Below are 12,730 nucleotides of genomic sequence, written 5' to 3'. Positions count from 1 at the left end.
ACCTCCAATACTGATTCACCAAAAAGCTTTAGCAGACTTTGCTTCGGAACCTTCCCACAAAATTTTGGTGGAATTCAAGAATTCCATCACTGGACAATGGGAAGGGCCGGCAGAGGTGAAACTGACTGGTCGAGGTTATATGTGCTTACTTACAGGTACTGGAATGCGTTGGGTACCGAGCAGATGGGTTCGATCGTGGAAACAAATGCTTTTAAATGTGGATTCACAGTGATAATATTTCTGATACAAGTATTTGGTTTGGGAGATTGTACTGATTTATTTTATTTTAGGCTGATTCCACCAGATTTTAGTAGTAATAGTGTTTTGGTTTTTAAAGTTTTGATAGGTGTTGTTAAATTTTTCTCATATATTGGTAAAGAGTACGATAAAGTCATGAGAATGTTTTTCAGAGGCCGAGAATTGCTGCGGAGAGAAAGAAATTCCCCTCCCCCCCCCCGACTCTTTCCCCCGCGGCTGCTTTTCAACCCCCCTTCGTGTGCCTGGCGATTGCTCCCAGCAAGTTTGCTACAGCTGCAGGTGCTGCCTCTGCCCCCGCAGATACTGTAGTTGTGAGCCCTGCTGGGAGGGGGAGGAAAGGACACCACATAGCCTCATTAAAAAGACAAAAAAGAAAAGTTTCTCTAATGCCTTCTGAAAGGTATGAAATAGAAGTGGGAAATATTTTTACATTGTTCTGGGCATCAAATGTCCAGGCATGAATCTTGGTAGGTAATAACTTGAGGGTTACCTGCTACTCATGAAAGCTAGCGATATTTTCTTTTCTTTGAAAGGAGATTTTCGCTATCCATGAAATAGAAATAATTTGGCTTCAATTAGGTTGCATCACTACTCTGCTTTTATGCAAACTTCAGATATTTTAAAACAACCTACTTTGATGGGCACATTGATTATAATTTGATCTATTGTTTAAGAGAAGAGTTTAAAAGATGCTCAAAGCTGCACTGCAAAATACTGTATACTATGCAGGGAGTGGTGTGATAGAAAGAAATTTCTTCAAGTTTAGTTTGAAACCATTAGAATACATGATTCGATAATAAAACTATTTTCATTACAATAAAAAAAAAGAAAAAAAAAAAAAAAGGGAAAAGAAAATGGAAGAGCGTATACCCTTATGAGAAGAAAAAAGAGCGTGACCTCATGATGAGAGCACTAATGATTTATCAATAACATTTGCGATCAAACTGGTCGATGCAACAATTAGGCCTAGAATATAAGGGAAAATTTGAAATTTGGGTTTCTTGCTGTTTCATTTGTATCACACATAGCAAGAGGAAAAGCCTTTGGTAAGAATTGATAAAAATCATAAAATATGCCAGTTAGCTTGTTGGCTTACAGATTTAATTAGGCAAGGCTTATCAGTTATATATGTTATTATTGCTTTTATATTACTAGTATGTTATTATTACATTTGTATTAGTATATATGTTATTATTGCTTTTGCATTATTGGTATGTTATTGCTTTTGCATTATTAGTATGCTGCTTATGACAGAGTGTACAGAGACTGATGAGCCAAGGCTCAGTGCTGTGGAGACTGTGGGCATTAGAGGAGGATCCTGGGAGTGCCTGAAGGGTGGGTGTGAGCATGGTGGAGGTTTTCTTCACAGTGGGAAACAGTTTGGGCAAGAAAGAATGGCCAAAAGTGCAGTGGGGGAGGCCTGGAGTGGAGAGCAGAAGAAAGAAATGTCACTGCAAAGGCCATGCTGGGGAACACCACATCCCCCAGAAGGAGCCTGGATCAGCCCAAGGCTCTGTGTAACAAGGCAGAGGCAGGGAGGACACAGAGATATCAGGAGAGGAAGGGGACAGCAAGGTGGGGCAGGCTGGTGAAGGAGCAGAGCCTGCAGGGCAACAGGCACAGGGGATGGGACACCCCAGGACAGACTGGTGGAGATGAGAGAGGGCAAAGCTGCGGAAAAGCTGGAGGCACACTTGGCAGAGCCAAGCTCTCCATGCCTTTGCTGATGGCTCTTGTCTCTGTCCCTGATGGCCATGGGGAGACAAGTGGAGCTTCCAGCAGCACTGGGGCTCAGGGCCTCCTTGTCCATGTGCAGGAGGCTGGGAGGTGCCGTGCCATAGTCCTGCCCTTGGCATTGCCCATCTCCACATCCCAGTGCTGCCAGGAGAGCCCTGGGGGCTGAGGGAGGGACAGGATCTCCCTTGCCAGGGTCTGGGGCTCAGGGCTGGGCCCTTTGCAGTACTGACACACAGCCAGGCTTCCTCAGCACCAGAGCCACCTACAACTTCCTTTTCCCCACCTGCCATCACTGCCTCCTGGTTCCTGCTCCCCTTACACCCTGGGGGGGACACTTTCTCCAGGCTGTCCCTCAGGGGGACTCAGGCACACGGCAGGAAACTTTGGAGTTCCCTTTCTACAAGGGAAAATCTTATGAGAAATACTTTGGGTCAGGAGACACAAAAAGATGGACAGAAACACAATGACAGAGTTGGCTAAGGAGGCAGAGTGCTGAAATATTTGTGCTGAAATGTTTTGCTTTAACTCCCTGAAGCTGAAAATAATCAAAATGCTTCTATCTCTGCACACAATTCTATGCCCTGTGCTGATCCTTCCTGTATCACGACATGTGATGGCCATTGTTCTGAAGCAGAATCATGCCAAACAACCATTGCTTTGTGTGATCGAGAAGATCCATCCAGGAATAGAGTAGGAGCTCTCTCTGGTGGTACTGTTGATAAAACAGAAGAACACTGGGTTAACTCTTGCAGAGACTGTAACAATTTGTGACTCAGCAAGTTGAACTGTATCTCTCCAGGGTAATCTGCTAAGGCAATTTGAAAAGACCGTGACATTTGAATAGCTGTATCAAATTCCTCTTTTTTTCATAGGGATAGGTATTATAGCTTGATTATTGCAGATGTTTCACAATCATGGATCAGCTTTTCAAGAGTGTCCATGCTCAGTCAACTCCTCCCTCAGGACCCCATCTTAGTATTTTATCTATTCCTTATGGGTTTGATGGGCCCACCAAGCTCCAAAATAATTCAGCTTTATCTCGCCAGTCCAGAGTTACCTGAACTTTACTGTTCTTTGGATGTTCTTCAGTGGCCCAGCTGCCAGGTACCTGATGTCCTTTTACAAAAAGGTTCTATTGATGACATCTTGCCAACATGAAGCCTGAGGGCAGGAAGGCTCTGCAGAGGGACCTGGGCAGGCTGGATCCATGGGCTGAGACCAATCGTGTGAAGTTCAACAAGGTCAGGTCCTGAACTTGGGTCACAACAACAGCACTATGGCTTGAGGCAGAGTGGCTGGAAAGTGCCAATGGAAAAGAACCTGGGGATGTTTGTCAACACCAGCTGAGTATGAACCAGCGTGTGCCCAGGTGGTCAAGGCCACCAGCATCCTGACTTGTACCAGCAACGATCTGGCTAGCAGGAGCAGGGCAGGGATTTTCCCCCTGTGCCGGACACTGATGAGGCTGCACCTTGAATCCTGGGGTCAGTCTTAGGATATTCAAAACAAGAAGGACATTGAGTGTGTCCAGCACACAGGGTGATGGAGCTGGGGAAGGTTCTGGAACACAAGTCTGATGAGGAACAGCTGAAGGAATTAGAGGAGTTCAGACTAGAAAGAAGGCTGGGAGGACATCTTCCTCTCTGTAAATCCCTGAAAGGCAGTGGGAGACAGGGGTAGGTGTCTTCTCCCCAGTGAAAAGCAGCAAAACAAGAGGAAATGGCCCCAAGGTCCACCAGGTGGAGGTTTAGAGAGTACTTTAGGAACAATTCCTTAGTGAAAATGGCCAAGGGGTGGAACAGGCTGCCCAGGGAAGTGGTGGAGTCACCATCCTGTAAGGTGTTTAACACCATGTAGAGGAAGTACTGAGGGACATGGTTTAGTGGTGGATTATGCAACATGATGAGTCAACTGCTTGAATTGAGGGGGGAAGAAAGATCTTTTTCAAACAAAGTGGTGCCATGATTCTGTGATTCAAAATACCGAAGGAGACCTAATCAAGCCCATCCATGAGCTAAGGCAAACACGCTGAGCAGATGAAAGGACAGTGAGTGATGGTCTGCCATGCAGATTGCTGGTGGAGGAACCGTCTCTCTTGCAGCATGACCACTGCAGGTTACACTGCAGTAGAAGCCCCACTCCAGCACCTCCACATTGAGGCCCACGGGCAGAAGTGCAGATTGACCTCATGGGACCTCTGCCAGGGACAGCTTGAAACCCCAAATGCATCTTGTGAGCAGCAGATCTCTTGGGTGAATGGAGAGAAGCCCTCCCTTGCCAAACCAACATGAGAGCCTCCAGGGCCCCTCTGCTGATCCCCAGGGTTATTTCTGGCTGGGGTCTGCTCCCCACCACAGATCCTGATCTCAGCACTGACTTTGTGGCAGCAGTGAGGCAGGAGCCCTGCAAAGCCCAAAGGTGCCATGTCCCAGCCTGGCTCTGACCAGGTGTGGGACAGGGAGAGGGCAAGGCCAGGAAAAGGGATGGGTCTGGCTGCTGGATGTGGGGTCCAGCAGAGACGAGGAGTCAGGGGAGGGGATGAGCAGAGACAGGCACAGGTGACACAAATGGTGTCACAAATGGTGATGCTGGTTGTGAGGTCACTTCTGCTCCAGGAGCCTGATGGGTCAGCAGTTGGGCACCGTGGGAAAAAAATGTCCATCACAAACCCACTCTTGCCAGCAGAGACAAGATGGGGCAGAGGGAAAGGAGAGAGGCCAAGGGGAGGTGGCTGGAATGGTGATGAGGAAGACGTCGCTGCCACTGCAGCAGCCTGCCTGGCCTTCTGGAGACCTTATGGCCAGCAAGCATTGTGAGTGCATCAGTGCATCAGAGAAGCCACAAGGCAGAAATTCCATCATTGAGAAGGGGAGGGGTGAGGCAGGTACCAGACATCCCCCAGAGTTCTGCTCCTGGAGGCACCTCTGTTACAGCAAGCTGACCAACCCTAGCAGACCAGGTTCATGGCCACCATGCTCAGCACTGGCACTGACATGGGTGAAGAATCTTTCCTTTGTCTCCAGGTCCATCATCCCCTGTTTCACCAACACCTTTTGAATTTGTATCCTTTTAATAGGAGCTGTGGTGGAGAGCCCTGCTCTCTGTTCTCCATGACCTCCTCATAGGTGCTGATGGGCTGCAGTGAGGTGTATCTCAACATTACCTTCTCCAGATGGACAAGCCCAGCTCCCTCAGCTTCTCCTCACAAGCAAAGGCTCCAGCTCTGTCCTGTCTTGGGGGACCTTCACTGACCCCCCTGAGGCATGCCAACATCTCTCCTGTGTTGGCCAACTGAATTCCAGATGCAGTAACCTGCACAATCCCCTCCCTCCATCTCCTGGCCATGCTCCTGGTCATTCAGCCCAGGGTGCTGGTGGCCTCTCTTGCTGCCAGGACACAAGACTCCTCCTTCCCAGCTTCTGCCCACCAAGGCTTTTCCCACAGGGCTCTCCCATCCAGGCAGCCCCAGCCTGGGCCATGGCCAGGGTGAGTCCTTGTCAGGGGCAGACCCTGGATTTGTCCTTCTGGGATGTCCTGAGGCTCCTGCCCATCTGTGCTCCCCTCCTGTGCCCTTTTCCTGAGCACAGAGCCCTGCAGACCCCTTCAGTACAGACTCAGGCACAGAGGGTGTTGAATCCCTCAGCCCAGCTCTGCTGCTGCCATTAAATCCCCACCCTGTCCCTACTCTGGCTTCCCACCAGGAGTCTCAGACCTCATCGGCAGAAACCTCCCACCCTCAGCTGACAAGGTCATCCTGGGAGGCTCTCCCATTGACCCACGGGTGAATCCTTCACACAGATATTGGAACTGTCTTGGGATTAATTTTTACCTTTTGGGTTTTGAAACGTTCATCTGACAACCTGGCCATTCATGGCCTAGAAATGTCACCTTTTTCTTTATATGGAGGTGTTGGGGACTGGATCACATTCCAATATGGTCCCTCAGTAGTCTATAACAGGACGAATATTGTTCAATATCTTCATCAGTGACACAGAGAGTGGGATCAAGTGCACCCTCACGGAGTTTGAAAGCGACACTATGCTGAGTGGGTCAGGTGAGACACTGGAGGGACAGGATGTGGAAACAGGAAGATGGTTTTTGTTAGTGGATAATCAAGGACTCCCAGTAAGTGTTAGAACAAATTTTATAAGGTAACCAAGAAAGAAAAAGCAGGGATATACTTTAGCTTTAGCAGTACATGTCTAAACATTACTGTAGGAACATAACCAGGAAAGACAACAAAACAGCAGTAATGACAAATGCAGTGGTTAAAAAAAAAACAAACAAAAAGCATGGAACAAGATATTGTGGGAGTCATTTCTGGAGAATGATGATGAATATCTCATTGTTGAAAAATGTCATTGCAATCAGTTTCCTAATAGAATCCTTCGGCTCCTGGTTCCTCATGCTGTAGATGAGGGGGTTCACTGCTGGAGGAACCACCGACTACAGAAATGACAACACCAGGTCCAGGGATGGGGAAGAGATGGAGGGGGGCTTCAGGTAGGCAAAGATGGCTGTACTGATGAACAGAGAGACCACGGCCAGGTAAGGGAGGCACGTGGAAAAGGCTTTGTGCATTCCCTGCTTAGAGGGGATCCTCAGCACGGCCCTGAAGACCTCAACATGTGACACCATTATGAAAAAAAACCACCCAAAACTCAAAAAGGTACTGATGACAAGAAGCACAAAATCCTTGTAGTAGGAATGTGAGCAGGAGAGCTTGAGGATCTGGGGGATTTCACAGAAGAACTGATCCAGGGCTTTGCCCTGGCAGAAGGGCAGTGAAAATGCATTGGCTGTGTACAGAAGAGAATAGAGGAACCCAGTGCCCCAGGCAGCTGCTGCCATGTGGACACAAGCTCTGCTGCCCAGGAGGCTCCCGTAGTGCAGGGGTTTGCAGATGTCCATGTAGCAGTCATAGGACATGATGGCCAGGAATTAAAACTCTGCTAAAATGAAGAAGACAGAGAACAAGACCTGTGCAGCACATCCCTTGTAGGAGATGTCCTTGTTGTCCCAGAGGGAATTGGCCATGGCTTTGTGCAGAGTGTTTGAGATGGATCCCAGGTCGAGGAGGGAGAGGTTGAGGAGGAAGAAGTACATGGGGGTGTGGAGGTGGTGGTCACAGGCGATGGTGGTGATGATAAGGCCGTTGCCCAGGAGCGCAGCCAGGTAGATGCCCAGGAAGAGCCAGAAGTGCAAGAGCTGCAGCTCCCGCCTGTCTGCAAATGCCAAGAGGAGGAACTGGCTGATGGAACTGCGCCTGGACATCTGCTGCTTTTAAAAGTCATGGGGAGCTGTTTGAGAAGGAAACACAATAATTTATGAGACAAATTTCTGAAAAATGAGACCCATTTCCCCTTCCATATCTCCATCCTACACGCACACACACTTTTCTAGGAGTTCTTCCTTGAAGCCCATGGTTGCAGCACTGCTTGTTGCTGTTTGTGTAAGGAGAAAGCTGACTCTGTTCACTGGCTGCCAATGAGTCAGCCCAGCTGTGCAACAGGTGCTTCATGAGAATAGTGGGGACAGGGACCAATCCTAGAGTGGACATTTTTCATTTTTCATGTGAGATTGTTAGCGAAGCCAAAGGCACTGCAGCTTCTGTCCTCCCTGAGTAAAGGAACTGTTACGATCCGAGTTATTATTTATATTTTGATTGCGAGGAAAATTCAGCCACTGACTCAGAGACGACACTTGAATTGACAAGTAACCAGACTGCTGGATTTAAAATTAGTTACAAAAGTTTATTTCGTAACAGGGAAAGCCGGCTATACTAGCAACAAGACCTTTTGTATAAAGTACCCACCTTACTCGGTAGTCATTAAGAGTAACAAAGGAGAAACAAAAGAGAGAAAATGTCACCGTCCGCGCAGGGCCAGGCCTCGGTCTGGAGGGTTGCTCCTGTTTTTCGCTGTTGAGTCGCTGCTCTGTCTTTCCGTAGCTGGAAATCGGGGTGATGAGCTGAGGATGCGTCGAGCCAAAGAAGCGCGCGCACTTTTCCCGTCTTTTCCTAGGGTTATTTATCCCCCAAAAAGAAAGGGGGGTCACTTCATTCAAGATGGCCCTGATACATACAAATCTCCAGGCTTCCTGGGATGAGTCAGTTCTTATCTTTGTGTCCTGGAACCCTGCTAGGTTTGGGCGACCAGGTGTCTGTCAGGCATTCCTTGAGATAAACATATGGTAATTACCCGCTGGGTGAAGGAAAAAAACTGGACCGAGAGACATATTTTATATTTTCAGTTCCACATGTATACCACATTTCACTCCGTGGCTCTTGGGTCAGTTATTTTTCCTATATATGATTTTTTTTTATATATATATATATATATACACATCCCTGTATATACACATCTCATTTGGCGTGGTTATGTCGTGTGTTTTTGTTTTTTTTTTAATAATCTGTGCTGTACAGCTGGCCGATTCTATCTCCGAGGTTTCCTTTAGTGGACAACCGAGAATCCCACCATGCCTAGCACAGTTCCTTTTCCACCGTACGTTTGTCTAGCTCAAAAGCCAGAATTTTGTTAACGTGTGTTTGCGGGGAGTAAACTGTAGTAGAAACCACACATACATATTTCACCACCTTATGCCACCTCACCCCGTGGGTTTTGAGGCTAGGGGAGTGCATTTTGGGATAAACACATTGATATATATATATGTATATATATATATAAAAAACCTGACATTTTACGGCTAAAAGGTAGCAGAGGGCACATATTTAAGGTTACAAAGAAACAACTTAATACAAGTGAGGTATATGCTTGTCCAAACCAATTGTATCAGGTAGGGACACATGCAAATGTATAGAAAGAAAGGTAAAATACTGACGGTTACAGAATTGAATCTCAGCAAGTAAATCAGAGAAAAGAAAAAAAAATGGCGATTATAAATGAGAGCTAATAATAACAATAGTAATAGTAAATACAGGGATTACAATAATTATAATACATAATAAAATGCAATAATCAGAAGTACATAACATAGGTACATTTCATACAAAGACAAAAACATAGGCACATGTCAGACACATACAAATTATATCACCAATAAAATGTATAACAGATAACTGCAATCCAGGAGCAAGCATGGAGGAAACCATGATGGTATAAACTACTTTACCTAGGCTAAAGAGGTGGCTAGCCTCCCAGCCAGCAGTAAGCAATTTCTTCCAGTGCCAGGTTCAGAGTATCCAATTCTGAAGCTGTACACCGGGGTCATTTTATTTTGATGTCCTCGGATTACTGATATCTGCAGTCACAGTAATTCACCCGCGTTCAGTCCCAATACACAAAACCAAATTACACAAAGGACCCAAAAGGAGAAAAAAAAAAACAGAAAAAAAAACCCAAACCAAACATTGGATTATAGTATACAGGGTAAAAGATAATTTAAACATTATTCTGTAGATACGAAGGTGATATGCACAGACAGTGCAACACAACCGATGGAGACAAGCTGTCTGTCATACAAACCGTGGGATAAACATAGTCCCGAGCTATGCTAGATAAGCATGGAACTTCCTGACTATGCAGCCCCCTGACTGTGAGATTGTCTTGAAGGGATTAGTGATATAGATAAGGTGCGATTTCTTTCCTTGGGTAAATCACCATTGTAAAATAGTGGGATAAGAAAAGGTATATAACTGCATGTAAGGATACGAATAAACGGATTTAGTTTGCATCAAACTGTTGTCCCCGTCCTTGCTGCGGCAAAATGGTGACCCCGGACGTGATTCGGGAAGAATTCTGCTGAAGAAGCAGCCGGCCAGCAGGTCTCCGAGAACTTTGAATTTGAGGCTGAAAGAAGCCTGGACGAGGGCGGCCGCCCGTCTGCACCTCCTCGCGTTTGGCAGGTGAGCTCGGAGAAACGAAGTCATGGGTAATCAAAGTTCCCATGAAGAACAGGACGTTTATAGACTTATGAGAGAACTGTTGCTTAAGCAACAGAAAGAAATCTCGGATCATGCACTTAAGCTCATTTTAAAATGGGTCCGCGATAAATTCCCAGGTACTTCTGCTGTTACTATTTTTGAATCTGAACTGTGGGATAAAGCGGGAGTTCGTTTATGGGACCTGAGTACGCGAGGGGATCATGAAGCACTTAAACTCCTATTTCCCTGGCGGACTGTATTTGAAGGGATTAAAGCGCGAGAATCGGAACGAGCAGACACTTCTGCCGCTTCTGCTGTTCCCAGCGCCCCCCCGCTACCAGAGGGAAGAGCGCAGGAAGACGCTCCCCCTGCCAGAACTGTAGCCAAGGTAACCAGACCGGATTCGCCGAGCGACGATCCGTTCGAGCCTGATCCTTTCGATACAGGACAAAAACCAGATCTAATTCCCGATTATTACGATCCATACGCGGTATGGGCTGCTATTAAAAAGCAGGCTTTAGATGCGGGAGAAATTGACATGGCTATAGCTATCAGTGCCCCCACACCCTGCACAGCGACGGAACGAAAAAGCCGCAGGGAAACTATTATCGCAGCGCGGCACGACACCGCGCGCAGGCACAAGTTCCTCTGTCGTATCAAACCCCACCGGCTCAGCAGTCATTTCAAACATACCCGATGCAGCAATATCCAGTTCTCAATGCGCCACAGCAAGTGACCTCGCTCTTACAAGAGCAACAGCACGGAGCGCCGGACTGGATTTACCGACCCGGTTCACAGTGATTCTCGCCGACCCCTCGGTGCATATAATAGACACTTTGTTTCAAGGGCCTCTTCCGTCTGGGACTATGGGTCTTATTGTGGGTCGGTCATCAAGTACTTTTAGTGGTCTTTTTGTTTTACCAGGAGTCATCGACAACGATGCATTAGAAATAAAAATAATGGCTTGGATGCCTACCCCACCCTGCAAAATACCCGCTAAAAGCAAAATAGCACAATTGGTGTTGTTACCTTTAAATATTGATTTTTTCCCCTCAGATGTCCCGCGGCAGGGCGCCTTCGGATCTACAGGCTGCCCGCAAATATACTGGACACATGCGATCTCAAAGGACAGACCATTGAAACAATGTAAACTTAAAAATGGGTGTCAACAAGTTGTGTTAACAGGTCTTATTGACACAGGTGCCGATGTTACCGTAATCTCCCAAGCTAAGTGGCCACGCCAGTGGAATCTAACTCGCACTGCACAGCCATTAGCAGGAATAGGGGGAACTGGTAACAGTTACCAGAGTGAAGATGTTATTCAAATCATTGGTCCTGAGAACAGGGTAGCTAGTACTCGACCCTTTGTATTGCCAGTACCATTGAATCTGTGGGGAAGGGATGTTCTATCACAATGGGGATTGCATTTAGAAACGGTTTTTTAACGAAGGTCACTGATGAAGGGCGTGAAATTCCACAATTAACCTGGAAAACACAGGAGCCAGTGTGGGTGAATCAGTGGCCCTTATCAGAAGAAAAACTCACCGCCCTAGAACAATTGGTACAAATTCAATTAAAAAAGGGACATGTAGTTCCAACTTTCAGTCCGTGGAATACTCCTGTTTTTGTAATTAAGAAAAAATCAGGTGGTTGGAGATTATTGCAAGATTTACGAAAAATTAATGCTGTTATGGAGCCAATGGGAGCGTTACAACCAGGTCTCCCTTCACCAACAATGATCCCGCGGGAATGGAATTTGATTGTTATTGATTTAAAAGATTGCTTTTTTGATATTCCCTTACATCCTGATGATGCACCTAAGTTTGCCTTTTCTGTGCCTAGCCTTAATATGGGAGCACCTCTTAAACGCTACCATTGGACGGTTTTACCTCAGGGCATGAAAAATAGCCCCACAATCTGCCAGTGGTATGTTGCCAAAATATTGGCCCCAGTACGTCTTGAATTTCCAACTGTAATATTGTATCATTATATGGATGACCTGTTAATTGCTGCTGCTACTGAGGGTGATTTACAAAAAGCAATAGAATCTGTGTTAACTGCCATCGATCAGGCAGGCTTGAAAATCTCACCAGAAAAAATTCAAAAACAACCCCCCTGGAATTATCTAGGGTGGAAAATTACCAATCATTCCATAATTCCGCAAAAGCTATCTATTAATACTCAGATAACCACACTGCATGATGCTCAAAAACTTTTGGGATCTATTAATTAGTTGAGACCCCTTCTGGGTATTTCAAATTCTGAATTGGCTCCCCTATTTGATCTTCTTAAAGGAGACGCGGACTTAATGGCTCCCAAACACCTCACACCCTCTGCGGAATTAGCATTACAAAGAGTTTGCAGGGCCATCGAACAGAGGCAAGCCTCTCGGTGGGACCCTGATTTATTCTTTCAATTAATAATTTTAGAGGATGGTGTAAAATATTGTGGCATGATTTTTCAGTGGGACACCACGCTTACAGATCCATTGTTAATTTTAGAGTGGATTTTCCTGCCGAATCAATCCTCTAAAACTATTTTACAGCGACCAGAGATGTTTTCTCAAATCATTATGAAAGCCAGAGAGCGACTGTTAACTCTTTCTGGCAGATCTTTCTCTAAAATTTATATGCCTGTTACTGAATTGTATCTTTCTTTTCTTCTACAGAATTCACTTCCTTTTCAGATTGCCGTACAGGACTTCACGGGACAATTTTCAAATCATTTTCCTCCACATAAACTCTTTCGATTGTCTTTTTCCCTTGCAGAAGTTTCAAAGAGAAGTGAAATACCTTTACAGGCAATTACTGTGTTTACAGACGGTTCAGGTATCTCTCATAAAGCTGCAATTGT

General features: G+C 46.1%; 1 pseudogene; it reads right to left on the bottom strand.

The window, feature by feature from the left end:
* Positions 1-6,309: 6,309 nt before the first annotated feature.
* LOC115600125 lies at positions 6,310-7,272 on the bottom strand (annotated as a pseudogene).
* Between the last annotated feature and the right edge of the window lie 5,458 nt (positions 7,273-12,730).

The sequence above is a fragment of the Calypte anna genome, chromosome W (assembly GCF_003957555.1).
Source record: "Calypte anna isolate BGI_N300 chromosome W, bCalAnn1_v1.p, whole genome shotgun sequence".
NCBI classification, from domain to species: Eukaryota; Metazoa; Chordata; class Aves; order Apodiformes; family Trochilidae; genus Calypte; species Calypte anna.
Note: the sequence above shows the minus strand (reverse complement) of the source record. Positions and strands in the feature narration are given on the sequence as shown.